This window comes from Columba livia, chromosome 5 (assembly GCF_036013475.1).
Source record: "Columba livia isolate bColLiv1 breed racing homer chromosome 5, bColLiv1.pat.W.v2, whole genome shotgun sequence".
NCBI classification, from domain to species: domain Eukaryota; kingdom Metazoa; phylum Chordata; class Aves; order Columbiformes; family Columbidae; genus Columba; species Columba livia.
The window spans coordinates 68301869-68323128 of NC_088606.1; the positions used below are offsets into that span (position 1 = coordinate 68301869).

A 21260-nucleotide genomic window follows, 5' to 3' on the forward strand; every position below is an offset into this window, starting at 1 on the left:
GTGCTGGTGGCAGTGGCTTCTTCCTAAAGGTCCTGTTTGTTGAGCTGCGGCTGTTGCTCTGGCAGGGTCGCAGCTCTCGCTGTCGGCCTCGGTCTCTGGAGGGGGGAGCGGGCAGAGGTGGCTCTCGGGAACGCGTCACTGGGCTGCACCTGACAGTGCTTGCGAAATGCACTTCACTTGCATTTTCACTCTAAATCGCTGTGGTTGCCACACCCCAGTCTAGTGTCCAATGCATATGGGCAACTCACATTTTATCGGTGTGTTCTGCATCTCTTTAATAGGGGAGTCAATCCCTGCGCTTTCCCTTGGAGCCTCTCGGAAGAACACGAGCACTGAACCGCTGGGTTGCGGTCCGTCTCTGGCCAGAGGAGTTTCTCCAAGGAGCGTTAGGGCCGTGTCAGGATGCTGTGAGGTGCAGACTGTTAAAAACGGGTTTTTGAAGGTGGGAGAGACCTGCAGATTTTTAAACCTGTCCTCTAGCATTCGAGAGGTCTCATTTTTAATACACATCATAAATAACGCCTTCACTTTCCAGGCTGGTCAGCACCTTGAGTTAGAGGTGGAGTGAATCACTGTCGAATGCAGCGCAGGACGGGGTGGAGGGGGAGAGTCGTCACTCCCGAGCGGGTTTTGCTGGTGGACCCGCAGGCGCTCCCGCAGCAGCGCTGGCCTGGCCGAGCTCCGGCTTTCCCTGCGCTGAAAAGAGCTGGGGAGGACTCGCCAGGGGACAAAGGTTCAGGCTCTATATGATACCAGTCAAATGAGCTTTGGCTGGGTGGTCCGTGCTCCCGGGGGCTGTCTCAGCAGAGACCTCGGCCGGTCCCCGCCGCAGCCCTTGTCGTCCCTCCCCACTCTTTATCAACCAAGGCTCTTTTCCCCAAACTCTCATTTAAAAAAAAAATACATTTCTAGTGATACATCTGGGCTGTGCCTCGGGCCTCCTCTGGAGAGCAGCAGAGCTAATAGGAGAACAGGCGAGGACATGAACTTACCATGTCTGCTCTGAATCTGTAATGGGAACGGTCCTGACCCAAGCAGCTGGTGCTGCCGTTTGCTGGGGCGGGATGTGCCGTTTGCTGGGATGTGCTGCTCCTGCCCCAGCTTCCAGACCCTCCTGTGTTTGCAGCTGCCTATTTACGGAGCGGAGGGAATTCCTCACGCAGGAAGCAGCAAGTTCATTTGAGCAGCGTCTATAAAGCATGAGGTTTTTGAACGATGCAGGTTCATAAGGAAGCATCTTGGAGCTTATCAGGAATCCAGAGATGCTGCCTGTCCTGGCACAAGCAGGACCCGCGCCCAGCAGAACCCGCGCCCAGCAGAACCCGCCAGCACAGGGAGTTTCGAGGTGCTCCCAGAGCTGTTCTGTGTGCACAAAGCATCGTCCTGCAGCAGCCGGGCAGTTTTCACACGTTAGCAGCGTATTGGTTTATCGAAAGCAGAAAAGCTGCGCTGGGTTCCCGTGCTGAGGCTGCTGGTCCTGGGCATCCCGCTCAGTGAGTTGTTTCTCTCTGTGTGCGACCAGAGCTGCTCGGCAGCTGGTTCCCGTCGGCTGAGCACCTGATGGAAGAACAGTCTGAGCACAGTGTCCTGCAGGGAGCGAAGCTCTGGCTGGGTTTGCGCTCTGACAGGCGAGTTTTGCGGCTGAGGACCTGGGGATGGGCTCCCCGCGGGCTCCGGTCAGCTGCAGCAGGGTGGGTGTGCGAGGCCAAGGCTTTCACAACACGGAGCAGGTTCTTGACCTGTTTGGAGCCCTGGATGGGCAGGAAGGTTGGGGTTCCTGCATGGTGCTGCAGCTCCGCTCCCTTCCAGCTCCTCAGCTGCACAACCGAGCTGCCGTAATACTGACAGCATTGGCACGAGGGAACTTGTTTGTGTGCTTGATCAATGCCCCTTTGCTCTGCGAGTCCTCGCTGGGGCTGTTGGCAGGAAAAACCGGCTTGTCATGGAAAAACTGGTCTTGTGCTGAGTTACGGTGCTGCCAGAACAGGTGCCGAAATGTGTTTGATGCAGAAACCCGTGTTGAGAGGGAAGGGAAAGATGGAGCAGAGAAGATGGGCTGTAACATCTCTGGTGTCCGGCCTCGTGCTCCCCGGGGCCGACAGGACCACGGCTCCTCCAAACCATGCCCAGCACTGGAGTTTAACCAGAGGCCCATGTTTGCAGGGATGCCCACAGCATCAGGGTGCTGTTGGCCTTATAAACATGCCAAGGACATTTATTTTCTTGTATGTCTGCAAGGTAAAAACTGCTGTGGAGGGGTTTGTCTGCAGCGAGACCAGCTGCGCTTTGTACCGACGATGATTTGAAAGGCAGCTGCGCGTGGGGCTGAGCTGGGGGTGAAGCAGATCTCATTGAGTCCGGCGAGGTCAAACCTCGGGGACAGGGACCGGTGTTGGAGCAGCACCCGGGCAGGACAGTGCTTGTCCCCACTTCTTGGCGGGGACCTGGGAGGTGGTTTGGGGGTGAAACCTCTCACATGAGTCCTGACGGGTGGGATTTCCAGGCTGATGCGTGGCTGCAGGGCCCCCTGCCCGCTCCCAGCAGAGCCCAGTGTCCCCGCTCTGTCCCCACCGCCCGCCCCAGGGGACAGCAGGAGCTGTCACCCGCTCGAGTGGCAGCGGGGAGCGTGTGCGCTCGTGTGTGGCAGAGGATGCGGTTTCTTGCCTGTGGGGCAGGTCTGGGAGGGGAAGGGAAGGGAGGCTTCGGTAACCTCTGGGGAGGATGATGTTTCCCTCCTGCACCTGGCTTTGCTGTGCCGTTTCAGTACAGGATGACACATAACGAAAGTGTCATTGAGTCTTGTTTTCACTGTTCAGAGGAGATGTGCTGAGGCCAAACCCTGCGATGCTGCCCGAGCATCGTGAAGCACGTTGCTCCATCCCTGCTCAAGAGCACCCCTCCCGCTCCTGCACCCCTCCCGCTCCGGCACCCCTCGTGCAGCCCTGCTCCCTGCGGAATTCAGTGTGTTTGGGCTCTCACTTGCGTTGCGGCCTCCCTGGGGCTCCTGGCAGAGCTCCCTGCGGTTAAACGCCGGTGACGGAGCACAGACCTGCTGCTGTGTCACCTCCGTGTTTCCCACGCGTGGGTGAGCTGCTCGTGTGCCGCGGCAGGGCTGGCAGCCCGCACGGCTGTGGGCAGGGAGCGCACCGTGCCCCGTCCTGCGGGCAGGAGCAGCCCCGCGGCACCGCTGTGCCGGCCGCGCTGCCCGCGCAGCAACGCGCCCCCCGCCACAGCCCCGCAGCAACGTTAGAGAGAGGCTGCTTTTCGATTTATAAAAGAATTCACAACTGTGAAGAAGGAGACAAAAAACATTCTTGAGCTGAGGGGACAATATTGTGCGAGGGGGACCCGGGGGGGCGGGATTACTGCAGCGCAGCCCGGGGTCGCACCGCTTACACCTGCTGTTTGCTGAAAGGCTGATGCTGAGCAACAAGCAGCTGATGCTGAGGCCCAGTTGTCAGCCTGAATGGGAGGAAAGAAAGCCTCTGAGGGTTGCGTTTGCCAAAGGAAATGGCAGGAATCCCATCCGTGGGCTGGAGGAGGGAGCGCCGGCGCTGGGGGACAGGAGCCAGCTCCCTCGGGCACGTGGGGGTCTGGGCAGCCCCAAGGTGTGGGTCCGGCTGGGGATTCATCATTCCAAAGGGACTGGGAAGAAATGGGGTGATCCCGAACCCCTGATGAGCGCAAACTCTCCCCGAGCTGTCCCGCTTGCTCAGCGCTGAGCGGCTGCGGTGGGCAGCGTGGGGGTGATGTCCCCCCATGAGGCTGCAGCGTGAGGGCCGGGGTGGCACTGCCACCATCCCGCGGTGTCACCCGGGGGGGCTGAGGTGCCCGGGGGGGAGCCGGGATCTCGGGGCTGTAGGATGAGCACTGAGACACCCTGCTCAGCACCCACCCCATCGGAAGGTCGCCTTTACCCGAGCGAGCCTCGCGCAGAGTGGGGCAGAGGGGCAGCGCTGAGTTTCTGGAGGGTGTTTCGGGGCCAAGGGCTCTGTACGAGCACAGCCCCTCCTGCGCGGGGCGGCCCCGGCCGGAGATCTGCCAGCCCTCCAGAGCAGCTGCCCAGGTGAGCGGAGGAGGCAGCGGGGGGTCTGCCCGCAGCTGCCAGGGTGGCAGCAGCTCCGGGTGTCTGCAGGGCGAAGGCGGCTGCACCGCGTGGATGCTCTTCTGTCCGGGAGCCAACCGGCCCGTGCCGGGCACGAGGAAACGCTCTGCCCGTCTCCTCTCCGTGCCCATCGCTGGGCTGAAGAAGCCTGGGGCCCCAGGGAAGCAAAAAGCAGCAGCCAGCGGGTGAGTCCAACACCGGGAAGAAAAGCAAACAGTGATTTTTCAGCGCTGACCGGGCCGTTGCCCCCCTTTGTGCCCCCCAGGGCTCTGGGCTTACACTGTTATGGGGAGAGGAAAGGGGAGCCCAGTGCCCTGCAGCCATCCCTGCAATGCTGCCTGCGTGGGAGGGGGAGAAATGGCCTTTTGCTCTGTCACACAGCCCTGACCTGGTTACAATGCCCGGGACCGGTGCCAAGAGCGGGTTAAGGAGGGGGTACAGCCCCACGGCCATGGTCACGGACCCCCAGCCTCCCGCAGAGCTGAACCCCAGCGCAGCAGCAGCCCAGCCCTGCGGCGGAGCCCAAAGCGCAATGAAAGAACAGGAGTGGCAGCAATGCTTCTCCTGTTTGATTTTGCAGGTCCTGCCCTTCTTGTGGTGGTTCCTTTCCAGACCGATGACATTGAGGGGGAGGGGGAAAACAGCTGGTAAAGCAGCGCGATGCTGAGCCGGGTCCTGCTGCTGGGGATCCAGCCCATCCGGGAACTGTCACCGGTGTCACCGCCCCTCTGTACGCCCTAGAGGTGGGTGAGGCTGGGGCTGCTGTGCCCTGAGCCCCGCTTGGCTCTTCCTGGCACTGGTGTAACATCGGGGCAATCCTGCTGACGATGGCGTGGCTGTAATTCGGACCGAGCCCCCGGAGCCAAGCGGGGCTGCTGGCGGAGCGGCGCTGAGCACAGCCCTGGGCCAGCAGCCCCGTCTGGCTCCGCACGTGTGGCACACAAACGAGTGCATCCGCGTATTTATGTTATTTATGAGCGCTGGGCAGAGACAGGTCTCGTCCAGCTGCTTTCCAAACATGTGCACAGGGAAATCCCACTGCGAGACCACTGAGACATCACCTGTGTTTCGGGGAGTCCCGGAGCCCATTCACAGCAGGATTCTGCAAAGCAAAAGCGGACTCGCAGTGTGCGCAGCCCCTGTCCTTGCACAGCTCCACCGCTGGGAACGGGCGGATGCGACAGCCGGACCTTTGCCCCGGCCTGGCGCAGCTGCTCCTGCTCCTCAGCCTCCCCCACAGCACGACGTTTGGCGTTTGGTTTAAAACTTTTATAAGGGGGGAGGTTTGAGAGGCGAGCCCTGGCCTGAACGTGAATCTGGAGCCTGTCTCTAGAGATGAAAGGGCGTTAACGGCACTTTCTGTCCTGGAATTTCACAGGGACCCCCTCCCACTCCCCATGTTGTCACGCTGGCTCCAGTCCCACCGAGGGATCCCGGGGAGCAGCTGTGTCCGGGACTCGGTGCCGTTGTCCCCCAGGGAGGTGGCTGCGGTGGCAGCAGCAGAGCCGGAGCCACCCACCCTGCTTTCCGCTGACTCGGCACAATTTGGAAAACCGGCTCTCACCGGCGGCGGAGCCGTCTCCCTGCAGCTTTCCTTCCACCCGCCTGCTTTTGTTATTAGAAAATCCCTTTCATCTCCACGCGTCTATTTTCTCCATCGCAGCACCGCCCGGCAGCCGCAGGCAGGGTCAAGCCCGTTTTGCCCGGCGCCCTTTGCTCGCGCAGCAAAACTCCAGCGCCCACAAACACCCCGAGGCTGCTGGCGGCAGCACGGGGGTCCCCTGCTCCGAGGTGAGTGTCCTCGGGCATTGAGCCACCTCTGGTGTAGGAATCCCCAGCTTTGCCGTGCCCGAGTTTGCGCCCCGAGCCGGGGTGCTGTGGTCCGAGGGTTTGCAGTGCTGCAGATGTCGCCGCAGCGAGCCCTGAGCAGGCAGAGACAAGAGGATGATTAAAAAGCCGATGTGCTACAGCAGAGCTTGTTTCAGAGTTGCAAAAAATGCCACGAGTTCAGCCACATCCCACCCCTGGGCCGTTATTCATCCAGCCCCCCAAATGGGGGCTGCTCGGAGGGGCCCGGGGCAGGACAAGCCGCGGTACCCAGCACCGCAGCATCCTTCAGGCTGAGAGGGCTCGCGGGCCAGCCAGCTCTCGGGATCCCAGGGAACAATTAACTCCATGGCAGGCACAGGTTTGCCCGGCTAATTAATCTATTTAACCCTGCCGGTAAGTGCCTTGCCCATTGGAAGGGACTGAGCGGCGTTAAAAGGTTAAGTAACTTGCCCAAGGTCATCCTGGTTGTCTGTAGCAGAGCAGAGCAAAAAACCCCGTGGGCTTCCGAGTCACGGTCATTTTGTACCTGTCCTCGTGGTTAAATAAAGCAGCTTGGTGCTGCTGGGGCTGGGTTCAGTGTCCAGTCGTTGAAGCTTCTTGTGCCCTTCTCCGTGAAATGAAAAAGCTCTTTAATGCTCAATGCGTTGTCCTCTGCAGGTACTTACATGTCGCAATCGAATCCCCACCCAGCGCCCCGCTGGAGAACCTGACCGGGTTGGTCTCTGGAAGCGCCTCGCGATGCTTTTCCTCCAGCGTCGCCGCAGCCCCTGCCAGCCCCGGGTCAGCCCTGGGCCGCGACGGGCGACCAGCACCAAAACCAGCCTCGTTTCCTTGCCCTGCCTGGTGACCGAGGAGGGATGAAGAGGCTGAGCAGGGGCTGCATGCAGGCAAATTGTTGCTGTCATTAGACCCGTACCTTTAATTGCCGCATCTCTTATTCAGCCTGTGCCCAAAGAGCTAATCCCAGGTGATTACAATGGACAATGTCATTTAAATCAATTATCTCTCCACTCAGAGCCATCCAGCCTCTCCTGCCTTCCCTGCACATCCACGAGCCCCATAATTTATTCATCCTAGGCTGCACTTAAACATCTGCTCCGGTGCCATTTGAGTTTGGCAGAGCATTAGCTTTAAAATTTTATGAAACACAGTGCAGGTGGCGAAATCAGAAATTAAGGATTGTAATGATGGCAGCGAAGGGCTGGTGAGCAGGACTCGGCCGCCTCCGGGTCCGCCGGCTCAGGCGCAGGGCCGCGGGGAAAGCTCCTGGGGATCCGATGCCTTTCAGGCGTGGAAATTGTGTTTTTCCTCATTTCTGAACAACAGGTCGGGGGATCTTTCCATCCCCGTGCGCTCGGGCGGATGCTCAAAGAAGCAGGAGAGCATCTTGCACTCGCTGGTCCTCAGGGTTTTGTTGCTTCGTTATTGCTGCTGCAGAAGCCTTGGCGAGGGAATTATTGTCGGTGGGTGATGTGCCTGTGAAGACACCTTTCCCCTTTTCCCCTCCAAAATGGGACTAGCGGGTTTTTAATGGCGCAGTGTCCCCGTTCCACCTGTGCCGGGATGCAGCTGCTGGAGCGTGTGCCGGGAAAGCCCCATCTCCCCCAGCACCACGGCAGGATTTTCTTCCAGCCCATCAAAAACTAACAAAATCGGAAGTTTTCTTCCTATTCCTCCCACCCCACTCCCAGTTTTCCTCTCCCTCGTTTAAGCCTCATCCCATCAGCTTGGTTCCAGGCCATTAACGAGAATACCAAACAAGCACCAAACCCCTTGGGACGTTTGTTTTTCCCCCCAGGTGCCTGCAAGCTGCGGGCTGTCTCCAGGGCGAGGTGGATGCTGCGGGATGCTGGGGGCTCTGCCCCGTTTCCCCCAGCAGGACAGACCTGCAGCTCCCACCAATGCGGAGACACCAGGACTGACCTGCTGCGAGGCGCCGTAGATTTGGGGTGTTCTTGCTTGTCCAAAAGGTACGGAGGTCTGACATGGTCCACAGTTAACGATTTTAACTTGAAATGACAGAAAATCAGAGATCTATCTGTGTCCCCCAGTTCCTGCCTTCAACACAGTCATAACCCTGTGTAAAACACGCCTGTTATCTGCAGCGTCTCCCTGTGTTTATAGCTAATGAACAGAGCTTTGGAAAGAAAATATTTGCTTTTGCAATTCCTCTTTCATCTATTAACCCCGCTTTCCATTGGCAGCGCGTAGCTGGGCTGGAGGGAGCGAGTTGCGGAGGGAAGAGGAGGTTAACGGGGATTTAGGGATCTGGGTGATGTGCCACTGGGGCTCGTGGTGCTGAAGGGCTTAAGGATCCAGGGGTTTCTGACCCATCAGGCATCCTGCACCGCGGCGGGGGAGAGGAGAGGGGCAGATCGACTCCTGCTCCTCTTCCCCAATGGCAAGAGGAAAACCAGGGGGATTATAAAGCGCTCAGCTGTTCTTTGATGCCTGGAAAAGCTTCTGGAGTGTGTGTGGGGGTTAAACCTACTTAAGCACCTGAAAGATAACAAGGTGCCAGCATGGGTTTGTCAAAAAGAGATCACATCAAACCGCTCTCATTTCCCTCTTTGAGGAGGAAACTGGCCGAGCGGACAAGGAAGCAGCAGCAAACGGGACATATTCTGATTTTAGCAAGGCTGCTGCAACCGCACGGTGGGACGTGCTGAGCTGGGGCGGCCGCTGTCTCTGCCCAGCCCCCTCCTCACCGCAGGGCGAGGGTGCAGCGCTGGTGCCAGGCGGGTGTCCCTGCGTCCCACGGACGCCCCGCAGGAGCATCGCAGGTACCCCAGGAGCCCAGCGCACAAATCCCCGCAGGCCCCTGCGGCTGCGCCAGCTGGCTCGGGTCTGCGTTTACAGCTGCGAGAGCGGGTCCCCGGCACGGCAGGTGCCGTCCCTTCGGGTGATCCGAACTCCCCAGGCTCGCTGTCCCGGCGCGCTGTTCAATCCGGGCAGTTTCCCCGCTGGGAAGCGCCTTCTCCCACCTGCGCGGGCAGGAGAGCGGCTCTGTGGAACGGGGACGTCGCACCATTCCCATAGCAACGGCTGGGAGCCTGCGAAAGGAGAATTATGACTTTGTTCCCCGTTCTGGCACGAGGAGAAGCCGGGCTTTACGGGATTAGGCAGATCCCAGCTCAAACATCCAGGGTAACACTGGAGGGAATAATGAATAGTAATAGCAGAATAAATGGCTTTTGATATAAGGCTCTGTCCAAACAGCGCTAACAACCCACCTTGTTTAAGCTTGGTTGATGCTGACACGGTTTCCATGCTAAATATGAACCCTTTGGGGCTTTTCGAGCTTCCCAGATTGCGTGTCCACACAAACCAGCGGCTGGCACAGCTTTCTGAGCACAAATCCTCACCGCTCGCTCAACACGACTGCACTAACCTGTGTGACCCAACCCAAGCCCTTTGCCCATCGTGGGCTGTTCTGCCCCCAGCAGAGGAGTCATGAGCAGGTTGCAAGGTGGGTCTTCACCCATGGACTGCAGAGCAGGGTCCCACCAGCCCTTCCCCACGGCCAAACCCAACCAGCCCGTGCCAGGAGGCTGGGACGGCAGCAGAGCTGTGCCACCAGATACACTTCATAGGTACTTCAGAGGCATGAAAAGGTCACTAAATTTGAGGCCAAGAGTGATCATTATCATCCAGCATCTCTCTGACGAGACGTCTTCCCCCAGACTCTGGCGCTAAGCCCATGGCTCAACTCACCTTTCATCTTGGTATCAAATTTTCTCACCCGGGGGAGTAAACCCCCTGTTCAGGTTAATTCTGTTGGTAAGTAATTGCCCTGACTGCTCAGAGCTTGCAGTTCACTGTCTGAGACACAGGCAGCTCCCCTTGCCAGCCCAGAGTTCAACAAAAAATTGCCTTAATGAATTAAAGTTCCCATTACCCTGGGTACATTCATACCTCAGAAAGGCAGAGAGCTACATCCTGTGGGAACAGTTTTGACTGGTGGAGTATAAGCCCTCACATGAGGATCTAATGAGGATATTGGGGTTAATAACTACTTTTACAAGGGCTACAGCAGTCAGGACGCTGGGTTAAGCCCCTGGCCGTGGGGATCTGCAGCTGTGGGGCGGCACCTGCAGAAGGACCCACATCCTCCTGTACCCCCATCATCCATCATCCCACACCCTCCATCATCCCGCATCCCCCATCATCCTGCAGTCCCCATCATCCCACTCCCCATCCTGCGGGCAGGTGCTGCCATCGGCCATGCGGAAGGGACCTGAGCATCGCTGGCTGCAGCAGCTCCGCGGGTTTCCCAGCTGAGAAACTGCTCTTCCCCCTGCCGTGATGTCTCCAGGCTGGGATTTCTCGTGCTCGCTCCGTGGTGCGAGTGTTATCTCACCAGCCCCTTCCCCGCCAGCCGCGCGCAGCCCGTGTCCCCCGCGTTGCCATCGGGTAACAGCTCTGTGACACTGCAGCCAACGCTTCCCTGCAAAATGTCACGCACTTGTAACAAGGTGAGAAAATCCGCTCTGCTCGTCCCTCTCGCTTCTTCCCTGCCTGAATCGTGGAGCAAACCAGCTCTGTTTTCCCCCAACTTGCCGTCATCCCCCTAGAAAAGCCCCTCTTGCACAGCTGTGCCACGTTAGCATCTCGCGCAGCTCTCACGACGGCTCCTCCGGCCTTTCTGTTGTGTTTCCTGGGGTTGTTTGCGGGGAGCCGAGTGCTGCCTGGGGTTTCTTCAAAGCCCAGCGCGTTTCCCGAGGAAAAGGAGGCCGGTGGATGAGCAGGCTCCTCGGCTCCGCTGTTTACAACTTGCTGACCCTGCCAAGTCAGAGTGACGTCTGCTGCTCAGCGCCATCGCAGGGGACCAACCCGGGTTGAAAAAAGCAAAGAAAAGGCCAAAAGGTGACCAGGGATCAGAGCCACGGTGTGAAACTGCTCGTGGCCATCAGCCTGGGGCTGGGGGAGATGAGACCTGGTTTTCGGGCTCTCCCCCGTGGCTCTGCCTCCTGTTGCAGACGCCTCGTTCCCAGGCAGTAAAGCTGCAATGGGTTTGGTTTTTATTTTCCCACAGGATCAACGCGGATCGTGATGCTGACATGTGTTTCAAAGCCTTGGAGGAAATGGTGGATTGCCCCTTCTTATTTTTTCTTTCCCTTTTCTCTCTCATTGTAATAAAACAGCAACAAGGACAGATGTGGGAAGGAGAGCTAAAGGGAATGCCGGTGCCTTGCTGAAGGACACGCCGGGTGCTCACCCGCCGGTTTAAACCAAGAGAAAGGACAGAAATGAGAAAAGAACTGGAAATCCCGTGTGCTGCGCTGCTGCCTCCTGCTCCGGCCCGGGGTAACCAGCTCTGCGCGTCGCATCCAAAAAGCACCCCGCTGGAGTACCGTGTTTGTGGATCTTCAGTGAGATGCTGTGTTTTCCACTTCCCTTTCTGCAGCCCCAGGTTTGCTCGGACGGTCCCGGAGGACCCGGCACTGTCTCGGCAAGCCCCGGCAGTCCCTGCAGCCCGTCCCTGCTGGGGACAATCGCGCCCTGGGGTGCGGGGCAGCCACCCGTCTGGGTCACATCGTTAGCCCCAGCCAATTGCTCGCGCTCCGGATCCACCACTAACACCAACCGAGATCGCTCTCCGTGGCGCCGCGGCAGCCCCAAATCCCCGAGCGCTGCCTGGGTTACATCCCACTGGAACCACCATCCCCAGACAAACCTTCCTCCGCTCCCAACCCTCCCTTTCCGAGGATTCGGTGATTTAAGCCACCCCTCAGGGATTCCATTTCTGTGCAGAATGCAAGGATTTAGCCGCACAGCCGATGCTAACGCTAATAGGATTTGTACAGCTAAACTCCAAGCCTCCCCGTAAAACTTACTGCCCCGTCGGTCCCTTAACTCTTCTGCTGCTCGCCAGGTACCTGACACACGGTCACCAAAGGATGGAGGTGCAGATGCCCCCTGGCACCCATATGAGCTTTGAAATGTGGGTGCTGATCCCCAACCCACCCCTGCAACCCATGGGGTTGAGCAGAGGTTAATAGATGATGTGCATGTGTGTATTTCCCCCCACCACAGAGAAGCCGTTATAGTTTTAATGAGGCTTTTGGGGCTTTTCCTATTTCTCCACCAGCAGCGTGTGGAGGTGTTGCTCCTTCCTTGTGCTGCTCTGACCTCATGGCACTGAAAACGAGGAGTGAAAAACCACCCTCAGGGCTGAAAACATCCCCAAGTGGGACGCTGGGTGGACCTCACAGTGCCGGGCACCTTTGGGAGCTTGAGCACAAGAATAAAGCATTCAGCAACGATATTTTTTTCATAGTGAAGAAAAATAACTCAATTAACAAATGGTTTCAACTCCAAACCAAACGTTTCAGATCTGGAGACTTGACGGGCGCTGTGGGGTTTTCAACGAGTCTGCGGTGGGTGTCCAACTTCGCTCCAGACCCCAGCACATGGGGCGCACGCTTTCAGATGCTTTTGGCCATGATCCAGCACTGCCCTGATCCAACACTATTCTGATCCAACACTATCCTGATCCAGCACTGCCCGGATCCAGCACCGCCCTGATCCAACACCATCCTGATCCAACACTATCCTGATCCAGCACTGCCCGGATCCAGCACCGCCCTGATCCAACACCATCCTGATCCAACACTATCCTGATCCAGCACTGCCCGGATCCAGCACCGCCCTGATCCAACACCATCCTGATCCAACACTATCCTGATCCAGCACTGCCCGGATCCAGCACCGCCCTGATCCAACACCATCCTGATCCAACACTATCCTGATCCAGCACTGCCCGGATCCAGCACCGCCCTGATCCAACACCATCCTGATCCAACACTGCCCTGATCCAGCACTGCCCGGATCCAGCACCGCCCTGATCCAACACCATCCTGATCCAACACTGCCCTGATCCAGCACTGCCCGGATCCAGCACCGCCCTGATCCAACACCATCCTGATCCAACACTATCCTGATCCAGCACTGCCCGGATCCAGCACCGCCCTGATCCAACACCATCCTGATCCAACACTATCCTGATCCAGCACTGCCCGGATCCAGCACCGCCCTGATCCAACACCATCCTGATCCAACACTATCCTGATCCAGCACTGCCCGGATCCAGCACCGCCCTAATCCAACACTATTCTGATCCAACACCATCCTGATCCAACACTGCCCTGATCCAGCACTGCCCGGATCCAGCACCGCCCTGATCCAACACCATCCTGATCCAACACCGTCCTGACGAGCATCAGGAAAACGAGCTGGACTGTGTGACAACAGCTGGGAAAACCCACCCGAAGCTGCTAGGTGCTGACGGGCACAGAAATGGAAACCCCCGCGGATTTGGCAGTTCCCCCTCCAAGCCAAGCCTGGGCTCGTCTACCGGAGGCGGCTGCGTTTCAGTCCTGGCTCATTTTCCCTAGAGCCGGCGAAAGATGCACCCGGGACACGGCCACTCGAAAGAAGGGGGAAGGTTTTTAGACAAGAACCGTTTTGCATCTATTGTGCTGGGGTTCCAGCAGCCCCCCCGCTCCCCGGGAGGCCCCGCAGCCACCGCCCCCCGCAGCCGCCGCTCCCGGGGCCGCCGCCGATCGCTCCCGCCGGATCCGGTTCCGCCCCTTCCCCTCTTTGTCCCGGCTCTCCCCGCCCCGGGCCCGGCACCTTCCCGGCGCCTGCACCGGCACCGCGGGACCCCCGCCCGTGGCCCCGAGCATCCCCGGGATCCCCACTCGTGTCCCCCAGCATCGCTGGGATCCCCATCCGTATCCCACAGCATCCCCGGGATCCCCACCCATATCCCCCGCCATCCCTGGGATCCCCATCCTTGTCCCTGAGCATCCCCGGGACCCCCCTCCATGTCCCCCAGCATCCTTGGGATCCCCATCCTGTGTCCCCCTGCATCCCCGGGACCCCCACTTGTGTCCCTCAGCGTTCCAGGGACCCCTGCCCCGGCCCCCCGAGCATTCTCAGAGTGGACTGAAAACTAGAAACCGGTTCTAACTCCCATGGAACCCCCCCACCTCCCCTCGTCCTGCACCCCAAGCGTGCAAGACCTGGCAGCTCCCCTCACCTTTCTGCAGAGACTGAATGGAGTGAAGTCCCATGGGAATTGGATTTCATTATTTTCACAACATTTGCTACAGGCGCCACTATGAACTGTTATCATAAATAATTCAAATGAAGCTACAAATGATAAAATAAATGAGCAAAGTCCATTTTGAGAAACATTATCTCCCTTTTTTCCTGTGTTTTCTGCACTTAGGTGCTAATTCCCAGCTCCAGACGTTTGCAGCTGGATTCACCACAAACTAATGAGGTTCTGCACAACAGCATCTTTCAACGAACCTGAAAATCAGGAAAGCAGAAGGGCTTTTTCTGCAGAGGTCACACAATTCCCAGCCAGCTCATAACAGCTGAGATGGCTTTTGTGGGTACAAGTCTTGACGGTGATGACGCTCGTGTCAGGTTGGAGAACGTAGCCCAGTTTGATACTGGTGCAAGTTGGAGCAGAAAGAACCAAGGGGTGATTTGCCTTCACAGGTCAAACCACCAGGTTATTAAATTAAGTATCTGGGCTGGGGGCTGAAGGGCTGAAGGCAAAGTGTTCCTCGGTGCTCGCACAGAGTGTCTGGGGAGGGCAGGGGTGCTCCTCACTGCCACGCTGCTTTCCTCTGACTCCTCAACCCACGATTTCACCTTTGCCAGGGACACCAGAGCGCTGGGGATGTCGGTGCTGGGGCTGGCGCGGAGCAGCGGCAGCAGCTTTCCTTCCCCATTCAGCCTCTGGCCAAGGCAGTGGCATTGTGGATATCCAGCCATTTGTGCAACGCCTTGAGTAAGCAGAACAATCTGATTTTCTCCGTTTTACACCCGAGGAGCAGGAGCCGTGGCAGCCAGGGCGTGGAGGAGCCAGCTGCAGGGAGTCAAAAAGCTGCCGTCCCATTTCGTCCTGCTTTTCCCCAAGACATCACCTCCCAGCCAGCCAAACAGGTTGGCTTAACGCAACCACCCAGGAGCGTGGAGGAGCAGACACATCCCCTCTGCCACGGGCAGCGACGCCGAGGAATGTCCCTGTCACATCCGTGTGCTGGCACGAGCTCGTCCTGAGGGACACAGGGAGAAGGGGCTGAAGGTTTTACTGGTGATGCAGCTGTTTCCTATGGAAATGCAGATCAGCCAAGCTGCTGCCTTCGGGATTTCTTATTGGGTTTCCTGTATTAGTTCTGTGCAAGGAAAAAAGGCAACGTTTGGAGCTGTAAACGCTGCAATGGTTTGGTTCCCGCTGGCTTGTCCAAGGGAATGTGCTGCCCTGAGCCCAGCAAACCTGCCGTGGGGTGCAGGACCGGCTGTGGGGTGCAGGACCAGCCGTGGGGCGCAGGACCAGCCGTGGGGCTCAGCAAACCTGCCACGGGGTGCAGGATCGGCTGTGGGTTGCAGGACTGGCCGCGGGGCTCAGGACCAGCTGTGGGGTGCAGGACTGGCCATGGGACGCAGGACTGGCCATGGGGTGCAGGAGCAGCCCCGCTCTCCGCAGCCATGGGCGGCAGCTGCGCTGGCGCTCGCAGCCCACCGCAGCCCCATCCCTCAGCATCGCCGTTCACAGATGGTCACATAATTACTGTTTGCTTTCCCATCATGTCTTTTTTGGGACATGTGTTTTGCGTTCGGATTTCTCCAGCCTCCCTGTTTTTGTGAATCACACTTCATAAAATAATGGCTACCCAGGGAATGGGAGGCATAACATGTTATCCTTCCCCTGCATATGAATTTTTCACTAGCACTGCCACGATCCAGCTCATAAAGCAGAGTCCTCAGTTTTAATCCTTATTTTGCAACACACTTAAGCACACACCTACATTCACGTCTGTCCACGATAACACTTAGGTATGGTTTTAATTCTTATTCTTGTGATTTTCTGTTTTCATTTAATCCAGGTCTCATTTCCTGGTCCCCACCGAGCTCATCTGAAGCAAAATTCATTGTCCTTCTGTTTTTTCTCCCCATCAACAATTTTGGCTAGTGGTGCTTATATATTCCTTACTAAAGCACTTTAAAGTCTTAAGACAAGAGGTGAAATAAGAAATACAATACAGCAATCCCCTTCCTTTTGCAGCGCACATGGGCTGAACTTCCCTGGCACTGGTGCTTGGTAGAAAATAGCATCAACAAGCAGCATCAACTTTACCAAAACAAAATATAAATTAAACCTTCATAGCAATAACAAACCTAAAAACCTGCAGATGATTCCCTGAGACACAAATACAGTACTTTTTATTTGCCAGTTGCAGGTAGGTAGTGAGAAGACGCGTGCCAGCTCTGTGCTGGCAGAGCCCTCTTATCCTCCTGACTTCTTTGGATGGGAAAAGGGAAATATTTCACCCAACTAAGAATGAGCAAAAGTTGATGTTTGAACAGAAATCTCACAGGAAGCGGCCTGTGTAACCACAGCTGGTATCCTGCGGACCCAAATGCTGACAGCCAATTTGCTTTTTTGGTGTAATGTAACGCCGAGTCAGTCAATAGAGCTGCACCAGGGGCTCACTTGGCCTTTTGTATTTACCGGGTTAGCCCGGAGTGGGGAAGGAAAGGAGGAGACCACTAAAAACCATCTTTTTTGCTGCTACAACTACTTTTAATGTTGTGGCATTGGGCAGGATGGGATAACTCAGCTGATTTGGATTTGGGGATGTTTTTTGGTGCCTGCCCATTGGAGGAGATGCCTGGGAAAGGTGGGAACCCCGGGGGATGCAGCTGCCCCATGCTGAAGGAAAATCAACTTGTTAACCCAGCCCTGTCCCTGCCACCAGACAGGAGTGTGTACAGACCTGATCGCAGGGATCGGGAGCAGATGAGCCGGGTTTAAGCCCTGTCTGTGGCCACAGAGGCTGCTTGGGAAGGTGGGGGCTGGTGGTCCTCCCCCTTGCAGACTCACCGTGCTCTTCCCTGCAGCCCGGTCCTTCCCCAAGGCCTGACGGAGGAACCAGTTGGTGCACAATCCTCCAGACTGCTGCACCTTGACGCTTTCAGTGGGTAAGCGAACTGGGTTTCAGGCGTTTGCTTAAGCTCCTGTGCATGTTTGCAAGGTGCCGGTGTGATGGGAGCGCTCCAGCACGTGGGAAACTCTTAGTGCTGCATTTCCAGGGTTGCGCTGCCTCCCCACCTGTGCTGAAAACAAGCGGCCAACAGCCTCCTGGCAGCACGGACACCGGAGCTCCAGGCTTAATTCCTCTGTCCTCACACATTGCTGGAGAGGGGGTTCTCTTAGTTTTTTCTGCGACTTTTAAAAACTTGCCGGAGTCATTTGTGGAGGTTGGAAGAGCTCTGAGCACCGCTCTGGGGGTGCACAGTGCAAGCGCCCCTTCTTCAGCCTGGATGGCTGACCTGCAGCGCGTGGGGTGATGTTGGGGCTCGTCCCCACTCTCTCCGCTCTTATGCTCCTGAAACTAAGAGTCAAGACATGCAAAGACCCTTTTCCCCCAGTACCCCTGTGTTTAGTGGTGAAATCCTCTTTTTCCCTCCTGTTGGCTCCTAGCGCTGGTTCAGCTGTGTGCACCTCTGTGGGTGGCACAACAGCCCTGGATGTCTCCTCTTTCCCAAAAAAACAGGCCAAAAGTCAGGGTAGGAAGATCTCGTGTTGGGGCTTTGCTGCTTTGTTCTTCCTAGTTAATGAGGGAAGAAAAAACCCATCCCCATGTCTGGTCAGTGCCTCGATGCTGACAGGCTGAAGAACAGCAGACACGCAGCCATATTGTTCTGTAATCAGCAATTAGCTGTATATTTTTTTTTCCCCTCATCCCTTCGAGAAAGGGACAAGGAAAGGCCCCACTTGAGAATAAACTAGTTTCTCAAAAGGAAGGGAGCTCTGCAGATGGCTTTGTCGTGCTTTCTGCTCTTGTACAGCTCTGGAGCACGCAGTCCTCCATCCTCAACCTGTCCGTGCTCCAGATGTTTTGTTACAAACACCTGGAAGAGGGGAGGCGGCCTCACCTTCACCTTCACCAAAAAGCAGCTGTTAAATGTCTGATATTTATCATTAAACTTCAGCATTCATTTTGTCCAAGTATTCCCCTCCTGAGTGCTGTGAAGCTGCAGTTTATTGCTGGTTTGCTGCAGTTTCAGTGCTACTTCGGCTACATCTAACTTGGGCCAGGTAGCGCTGCAGGAATGGGTTGGGGGCTAATGAAGAACCACTCATTAGAGAGTGGGGTTCATCCATGTGCTCTGTTTCTTCAGGAAGTGCAAGGGTTCGATGTGTATGTGAGGGAGGTGTTTTACACCTTTACTGTTACCCCACAAAACGGGTTGCTGAGCAAGAAGGATTTTAGAACCCGCTTTAGCATCCAGCAGCCGCTGGCCAGGATCGAGTTCTCCTGCCCCGAACGCAGCCTCCTGGACAACTCTCCTCCTTCTGGGGAAAAATCTCTACCCCAGGTGAATGCTTCCTCCCCAAACAGCCCGTTTCAACCACATGCGGTTTTCGTTGCAGCCTCACTGCGGGCAGCTCCACGCCAGAGCAGGGTTTTGGCAGCGGACTGTCACAGCACTCCGAGGGGCTCTGGGCCTCTTTCCATGCCAAACCAGCCCCGAGCGTCCATGCTAAATTATTGCATCCACACAGCAAACAGCACAGCAGCAATGTGGTTCCCGAAACTTGATAATTGCCAGTCTCTTAATTTTCCTGGTCCTGTTTAGCTCGGCAAATTCAAGGCAGTGGGTTTCTGAAGTCACTCGAACACATCTAAGGAGCGGCGTGTGCTCTGTGTTACACTGCAACTTAACTCACTCTGGTGCTGGGCAGTGCTGTAGTTACCCGCTGTTGGCTGCGCCTCACAGCAGAGGGGAGGACTCGAGTAAAAATGTCATTTTTAGGCAGCACTTTGGCAGCAGCAGGAGCTGCCTTTGCGTTTCAGGCGGGGAGCAGCACAGTGCAGCTCCGCTCCAAGGAGAGAGGCAACGTGTTGTGCTTCTGGAGAGGCTCCTGCTGATAAATCTGTCTAACGGAGTGAAAGTCCCGTCCGAAGGCGGCATTTCTACATTGCAGCCCCTAAGGAAAGCAGTGAAATGGGGTAATATAAGGGAGTTTTGGTGGTACCTCTGTTCTCTTTAAGGACATTGGCGAACCCCTAAGGCAAGTGTCGGAGAGCGAGTGTGCAGCGCTGAGCCCGCTGTCATGTGCTTTTGGACACAAACCCACTTATTTTTTTAAAAAAGCAAGCAGTCCAGTCCTGCATCTTTTAGCCCACCATGCACAGGCTTTGGTGAGTGACCAAATGTTGTATCTGCAAGGTAAAACGTGGTCCCAGCCCCCCGGGTCAGTCTCTTTAGTGAAATCTGGGGAGCATCCCTATTTTTCCAGCTCTCGTGTTCTGCTGGGTAGGTAATGTGTTTGCTAACTTCTCGTTTCACAACGAGCTGGTGGTGGTCTCATAAACACTGCCTTGCATGAGTGGTTTCCCATTTGAATGCCAGGAAAGCTCACTGTTCAGTCCTCAGCGAGCTCACAGGATTATATTCCGAGTACACTGAACCAGGGGATCTGCTGCGCTGGGAAGGTGCAGACGCTGCTGCACGATGTCCTTGCTGGCTGCCAGGGCTGGCGCCGCTCAGGTTGTTTTAGCTCAGTTCTTTTCTGCAGCATCACCAATTCTTGGTATTTGTTCTAGGCAGGTTTCTGGTTTATTTGTGTGTCATGCTCAGATGCTGTGCTCGCTGCTGGGGTCCCCACGCTGAGCTCTGGCCCTCCAGAGAGGCCTCCCTGTGCACTCCAGAAACATGATGCTGAGCACAATTTATCCACCCAGCTCACATTCACTGATAGCCCATCGGGTATGGTTCAACTGGGCAAGGAAGAAGCGCTGATCCCTTTTCCTACAGCTGTCACACTGCTTGAGGTCGGTGCTGCCGAGGCTGTGTCATCCATGGTGCTCCCTGGTCATCGCTCAGAGCCCACGAATCCTGATTGCGGAGAGCAGCTGGGTTTATCGCTCACCTCGTACACAGAGGAAAGAAGAGAAACTTCAGCTTATAAAGGAAACCAAGCATTTTTTGAGTCAACGTCTCCAAATAGCTGAATTTTCCCTCGATGTTCTGTGTAGCATCTGGGTCCTGCACGCATCATGGCAGTGGCTGATCTTCCTCTTGCTCACGAGATCCTTGTGGACCAAGGACCACAGGAACAAGGCAGAGAAAGTGTTCTGACCTCCTGCGTTTGCTGTGGCACTGTATTTCACGCAGAGCCTCTGGGCTTGTGTGGGGTTTAACTCATCATGTGTGTATTTTTCTCTCCTGTGCTAGTTGCTGGCTTCTCAGAAGTTTCTTAGCATTAAACAAGATGAAGAAAAAAGCCCATTCTGCAACTGATGGAAGGACTTCAGCGGTAGGAGACTGTGGTCCTGCCAAAGACACCACAACATCACGGATTGAAGAACTGCCAAGGCTTGTTGGTTTTTAAAGGCGTTTTTCAGGAGAAGATGGACGGTCACAGACGCTGTCCTGGCTGGGAAGAAGCAGCCGCTGCCGCGTCTCAGGCCTGCTGGTGCAGCCCGTGTAGATGACATCCTGGCGAGGACACACGTCCCGGTGTCCCAGGCTATGCGGGGAGGCTCTGGGACACCTGAGAATTCCCTGGTGGCCTTTTCCCCCTCAAACGAGGGGGGTGTTTCACCTTGCCTGCTTACAGGGCTGTTTGGGGGGCACACAAACCGCCGCGGAGGCTCCTTGGCTGTCCTTGGGGTCCCGCGATGTGCTGGAGGCAGCGATGGGCACCCAGACCCCCAAATCTTCGCTGCCCTCCTCGGCGGCCGCTTCCAGCGCGGCTCCCGCCGCCGGCGCCCCGCTGCTCACCCGGTGCCGGCCGGACCCCGCGGCTCCCAACTTTGCCGGAGTCGGGATGCGAAGCCCTGGGTGAGGGGCGGGGGGTCACCCCCGGTCTGGCCGGCTCGGGGTCGAGGGGCCCGGCCGCGCAGGCCGCGGGGGAGGCGCTGCGGGGTGAAGGGGCGCGGGGAGCGGGCTCTGGGACCCGCCGGTGGCCGCCGCTCCCCGCGCCGGGCGGCGCTGACAGGAGAGCGCGGGCCGCGCCTCCCCCGGCCTGTGAGGGACCCTCCGGGCTCGGGGGTGACCTGGCGCCCCCAGCTCGGCTGTGCGGCCCCCCGGAGCGTGGGGTCGGCCCCCCGGCCCCGCGGAGCGCTGCCCGGCGGCTCCCGGCCGCGGGGGGGCCGGGCCCGGGCGGGCCGGGGCCGTGAGGGGCTCCCGGGGGGGGCCGGGCCGGGGGCGCGGGGGGTACCGGGGCGGAGGGGGAAGGGGGCGAGGGGCGGGGGCGGGCGCGGTGATTGGCCGGTGGCGGCGGGCAGGA

At 57.3% G+C, this 21260-nt stretch overlaps 1 long non-coding RNA gene across 1 annotated transcript; it reads right to left on the reverse strand.

Annotated features, from left to right (window-relative positions):
• Positions 1–14006: 14006 nt before the first annotated feature.
• Positions 14007–21180, reverse strand: LOC110364221 (uncharacterized). Its single transcript, XR_002422847.2, has 2 exons — positions 16735–21180; positions 14007–15132 (listed from the first exon to the last, which is right to left on the reverse strand). It is a non-coding gene; the product is annotated as an uncharacterized LOC110364221 (long non-coding RNA).
• Between the last annotated feature and the right edge of the window lie 80 nt (positions 21181–21260).